The sequence below is a fragment of the Brachyistius frenatus genome, unplaced genomic scaffold (genome assembly GCF_029030835.1).
Source record: "Brachyistius frenatus isolate BFR_SWC_R1_liver_20210118 unplaced genomic scaffold, ASM2903083v1 Contig_15, whole genome shotgun sequence".
NCBI lineage: Eukaryota > Metazoa > Chordata > Actinopteri > Embiotocidae > Brachyistius > Brachyistius frenatus.
The window spans coordinates 3,906,707-3,913,181 of NW_027210614.1; positions in this window are offsets into that span (position 1 = coordinate 3,906,707).

The window sequence follows — 6,475 nt, forward strand, 5'->3', positions numbered from 1 at the left end:
GAGGAGGCTGCAGGGATAGGCCTGGCCGTTTTAACCACTCCATCTGGCATGGAGTGATTGACTAACTTTGGCCTTTCTTATTTATACTCACGTGGGCTTGAAAACTCAATATGCTATGAAAAGCCTGTATCTGTATGCAACAAGTACTACAACAAGTTCTAAGAAAATGTAGGGCCTGTTTTTACAGCTAGTTTAAACTAGAAGTTGAGTTCAAACTTACCTCCTCGTCTCCGCTGCAATTAATCCTAATTTAGATGGATGAAATGCCCCCTTTGAACGCAGCATCAACTCTGTGTGCACCCTCTGCTTTCTGGTAACGTGCTCGGTCCCCTGGACATTTTTCTCTGTCTGCTACAGCGGCAGTAAACAATAAGATCATGAGGCGTAGGCTATGGCAGCATAATGTTCTGCATGGCTAGAGAGGGGAGGTCGATCATTACACAATTTGTTTTAAATTTGATCAGTCAGAGTGAGCAAGGGATTGGCATCTCCCCGGAAAGCCCGCACAGGGTTCCTATGGTTTTAATCTAAGTTTTATATACTGAACGGCCATGCATGCCTGTTCAATACCACATCAACATGTAACTGTGAATACTGTCAGATATTTAACGTTGACTGAAATGTCTGTAATTGGAAAATATGCAGTAAAGACTGGAATTACGCAAATATAGGTCGATGGTTATTATCATGAAGATTTGAGTTGCAAATTAGTTTCCATACTTTCATACAAATTCAGAAAGAACTGTCAGTGTGGTTTAGTGTGTGTGTGTGTGTGTGTGTGTGTGTGTGTGTGTGTGTGTGTGTGTGTGTGTGTGTGTGTGTGTGTGTGTGTGTGTGTGTGTGTGTGTGTGTGTGTGTGTGTGTGTGAGAGAGAGAGAGGGGGACGATGGGGGGAGCGTCGCGTTGTGTAGCAGCGTGGTGACGGCAGAGGGAAAACCGGCTGGACAGATTTGCGTTTACGCCTGATCTGCTTCTGGAGAGCGAGGCTGTGTGGGAAGGGAAAAGGAGCACCTGGCTCGACCGCTGTATCCCATCTCGTTTTATTGACAGCCTGATAAGCAGGGACCAAGCCGTGCGGTTTCCAGCGCGGATGTCGAGCACCCTGCTGCGTTGCACAGTATCAAGGCCTCTTAATGGCTGTTCCTCCAAATAATGGCCCAAACACAGCCAGTCTTGACTGGCCCGTACCTGCGCTGCCCCGGTCTCTTCCTGAGAGACAAGCGGCGGCGCGGTTGCCCATTTACTCACTGTCTTGTTCAAATTGACACAAACATCAGAGGTTGTGAAAGAGGATTCGGGGCTTTTAGCCTGCCTTAGTAAAGTTAAAGTCCCATTAGGAGTCACTGATGGCAACTTTATAGGGCTGTAGAAATAAAAACGTTTTAGCGCAGGCTGCAACAGATAAACTGTCTACAAATATAATTCATGTTTATGACTAAAAATTGTAATCCTTGAAACAGAGCAGTGCCCGGATGTGCTGTAACATCTGAACTTTGGAAATGTGTCTCTCCTCCCAGTCCAAATACATCACGAAGAACAAAAAGAGAGACATTTATAGGCCCTTAGAATGGGACACGGCTGCACCCGTTCTGCCCACCTGTTGCACACTGGGCATGCTCAGATTTAAAAACACAACAACAGCTTCTTGCTCATTTGTTAATACCCTTATATTCAATCTGCCCCTGTCCCCAAACATCTGTTAAAAACTGTAGCTACTCAGGAGAAATTCAGCTTTTAAAATCCACTGTGGTTTTAGTATTTTAAATTTATATAAACAAAATATTGCAAAGTCTTTTCAGTTTTAAGATGAGCTCATTTCCATTTATTCTTAAAATCCCTGGGACCGCAGCTGGAGCCTGTGTCTTGACAAATAGTGTTTATACATCGGAGGAGATTGATAGCAAATAGCAGCTCTCTAACCAAAAAGCGTCTTTCTTGCTGAAGTACTCTTGAGCAAGTCGTACCAACTCCATGGTCCCTGTATGGTCTAATGTATAAAAAATTGGAGAAAAGACCAATTAGAAAGGAGAACAGCGCATCCTGTATCCAAGAGTGAATAACTGCTCACTGGCCATCTGGAAATTTGGCACAGTTTGGGACAACAAAAGACACTCTGGGATAAAGTAAAATAAAAATAATACACGCACATATTAAAAAAAAAAAAAAAACGAATTCAGGACGGGGCCCTGCGGAGTGAGTTGTTAGCTGTCAGCCTCTGCGCACAGCAGACACACTGGGACAGTAAACAGGCCGGTGTGCTCCACATGCAGGCTACCTTGCGCCTTCCCCATTCTGCGCTCAGTGTCCTGTCCAAGGTATGACGTCGACCCGTCGCTCCAGCCAATCACTGCCAACTCGAGGCTGATGCTGAAGGGAAAGTTGCTGTAAGAGCCGCAGATTTTTTTTCCCACTCTCATTGACATTTCAACTCCACGACGGATCCAAAGGTAGCTAGATATTAATCGGGACTTATAAGTTTCTGTTTCTGTGACACGGAGGAGAGATCCGGGGCGGGAAGAAGCGGCTTTATACGCACAGGATACCGGTCCGACACCTCTGCTGCCTTTCGTCCGGTGAGTTTATGTGGACTATACTTCCAAACAGTCTCCTTTTAAAATTGAAACCCATCATAACCTTATTTTAAAATGTGTGCTTCTATATTTGTCCACATCTCCCGCAACCTGAAAAGAAGGAACTTGAGTGTGAATGCCGATCATTTGTGAGCCCGATGCACTGGAAAAGTTCGGCAAAATTATTGGTTAAGTTCCTGCACGTTGCCCTGTGTCGTCTACGGGAGGTGTACACCCACACAAAGTGGAACACAGCGAGCTGATTTCGTTTTTGTTGTCATCCATCACACACACAATACAGCGTGTAATTAGCAATCTTCACTGAGGAATTAAGCGAACGTCACTTCTTTAAAAAGCGCCTATTATTGTGAGCTTTACGCAGGAGAAACGAAAGGCTTCGACCTGTACAGTAAATTCAGTGTGTGGGGGTCAGCTCTACTCGATCCATGGTGGAAATGTCGCCGTCCATCAGCGGAATATTTTACTTTTTTTTTTTTTCTTTCCCAACTTCAGACCAAAGAATGCTTCCCTGTTATTTTGGAGAAACAACTTCATATTTCGTTTTAAATGTTGAGTTAAAGAAGTTCATGGTTTTATAATAACGTAACAGATTTGTCAAAGTTTTGGCAGCAACTTACCAAAAGAAGAGTGTGTAAAATGTTCAAAAACATTTGAGCATGCAGGGGGATGACATGGCGTGCGCCTTGATGGTTTTCAGGTTGACTTTAGTGTATGGAAAGGGGCTGAGTCTGGTGTTTGTGTTTTCAAATTTTTTATATATATATATATATTTCTCTCCTCTGATGAGATAAGCTCCCATGTGTATTAGCCTACTATATATACTTATAGATCCATCGTACAGGTAAAAGTCCAATGTGATTTCCAAACAGTAGCTGGGAGTCTTTTTTGAATGCCTCAGGTCCAGGTTCTTGTATGTTTGGCTCCAGTGTTTCTTCCTGTCACGCTTGCCGAGCAGCGCTGTGACACCATTAGCCCCGGTGTTTATCCCAGCCTTCAGCCTTTTGCCAGGAGAGGGCTTTAGTGGACTGTACACCTTCTGTGGACTGCACAAGGAGCCCATCGCTCTTCTACACGTCTCTCCTCAAACTTTGAAGATTGTGCAGTGTGGAACATTAATTATAGTTGAATATAAGCTAAATTGACTCAGGAGTTGAAAATGCAGTCATGAGGCATGGGGACGTTTATTGTGACAACGTGTTTTAAAAGCGCCTGTAAGCAAAAGGTTTGTGCGTGTTAGACATTTAGACCCAAGTAACATCTGCAAACATTTCCTCCTGAGGAAGCTCCATGGACGTGTCCACGCCGTGATGGAGTTGTGGTTCCTCAGTGTGCTGAAAAACTACTCTTCTGTCGCGCTCCACGTTCAGCACCATCTGCAGATTGATGAAATAGCTGCGCTAAAATCGAACAAGCGTGAGACTCTTTAATTATTGCTTATAAAAAAAACAGAGTTATACCTTATAAAAATAAATAAATGATTTACGAAAAAAACAAAAACTGGCGACGTCCTCGTGAATCTGTTCGCAGTAAATACATGACAGTCCGTTGTTTGATTAATGACAGTTGATCTTAAGAAGAATGCAGCTGCATATTCAGGTCAATATAATTACAAGATGAACAACACTAATAAATAATAATAATAGTTTTATGGCATTTCCCAAATAATAAATTCATAGTTGTTTGACTTTTTATTTATTTACAAAATGTTTTAATTTCAAATTTAATATTTATTGTAACAGTCCTAATCATGCACAACACTGTCAACAATATTAAAAGAGAGCTAATAATAAATCAATAAATAATAATAAAAGCTAATAATTTACAATTAATGTTAGATAGAAGAAATAATAATAGAATAATAGAAATAATAATAATACTCAGCAAAAGAATTATATAAATAATTATATAACAATAAATGTGTAAAATATTATAAATAGTATACATACATATATCATTTTGTTAACTTTGCTAAACAGGTGTTACAAAAGAATTGGTGGCCTGTAAATTATATTATTATAATCAGTAGTGAGGCAGCAGCACTTACACAGCACTTATGATGTATGTGCACTTCTGTCCTGATTCAAAACAAACAGAAAATGAGTGACTCCAGTTTTACAGACAGCTATTATACAGATTTAATAATACTGTAACACTTTCTGATAGACTTCTACTGATGACCTGATAAACAAAATGTGAGTCAACTGTGACCTCCAGTGGGGCATCATCACAAACAAGTATCTATTAAAAAAAAAATTGAAGAAACACATTTTTTTAGTAGTTTTTCAGATGAAACAAAAACAAAATACCACCGGATTATTTTTTTTCCTATAAAAACAGTACAAATAGGCTAAACTGTAAACTAAGTAAAAGCAATACATTTGATTTAGGTTTGGAGTTTACCCTCCACATCATCCCCTTTCCCTGACCAAAACCAATGTTTTCCACTGCAGCTCTCTCCTTATGTTTTTTTTTCTTTTTCTTTTTCTGTCTTTCTTTCTTTTTGTCTTTCTTTCTTTTTTGTATTTAAAAGTTTATAGAGGGGTACAAATACCACATTGCCTCAGGGGAAAATAGCGACCAGATTAGTCTTTCCTTTCAAAGCCTGTGACATTAGTTGCTGCTAATCCGAATTGGGCTAATTGCTTTCCCAACATCAACCCCCCTCCCCCCTCTTTTTTTTTTTCTTTTTTAAACAGACTCCTACATCAACGCCACCTCCCACAACACCGAGACATGTATATAAATATATTGAGGAAATATTTTATTTCAACATTGTTCCTAGATGCTCTTATGGCCTACTTGGTTTACCAGTGAAGGTTGTGAAAAAAACACAACCCTGAAATCTCTTGAGAGTGGAGACAACGAATTAGCTCTTGGAGCGGATTTACAGCTTAACCAAAGAAATCAATAACCTACTGGAGGTATTGTTTCCAAAAGAAAACTACTTGACACACTCATCGGGGAATCTGTCTTTCAGCAGAGGCAGGTTAGTGGTGTGAATTTTTGACAGCTGCAATCTGTGACAAGTGAGTGGCAATAACATTTGCACTACAAAGGTAGGTCATACAATACTTTGGATGATCAGAGGCCGCTGTGGAGAGTTACGCACGATAAATTCTAATACGTGGACGAGATCTTTGGGCTGCAACTTGTTACATAGAGTTCAAATCTGATATTTTAATTATTAAAAATTATATTTGTCATGACTAAAAACCATTGGCTGTCAACAGTCCCATGCAGCTGTCCAAGGCACTCACTGTGGCTGAGCAACACGAGGACGCACAGTTTAGTAAACACTGAAGTTCAAACTCTGCTTTGGTCCTGCAGTCAACAATCAAAATATTACTTTTTTGGTAACACACTACCTCTACCTTTATTTCAGATCAAGTAAATGCTCTCATAATTTCCTGGAAAGGATTTAAGATTTTGAAAACTGGCATTTAATATTTTAGAATAATGTGAATTCCCTATTAAAAGTTTAGCTCCACCTGCAGTGTCCACTGACTCATTTTTTACAGTAAATTATAACCAACACGATTCCCCCCAGCACAAGCTTCCGTCGGGTGGGGTGACTTGTGTGTGTGTGTGTGTGTGTGTGTGTCTATGTGTGTGTGGGGGTGTTTGTGGTCTAATGCATGTCTAATAGGGGGGTCCTTGACGTGAAAATGTTTGGGGGAACCCCCCCCCCTCCCCCCACTCGCTGATATAAGCTGCGGCCATTCACGGTAGGCCTATAGGCTGAGCCACCAGTCTAAGTGAGTAGAAACAATGCAGCAAGGAGAAACAGATGAATGTGCTCGTTTAGTTTACGGGTTGTTTGATGAAGGAGTATTGGCCAAAGTGTTGTTCCTCACCGCGGGACCCTCGGTGACAGTTTGAGCCGG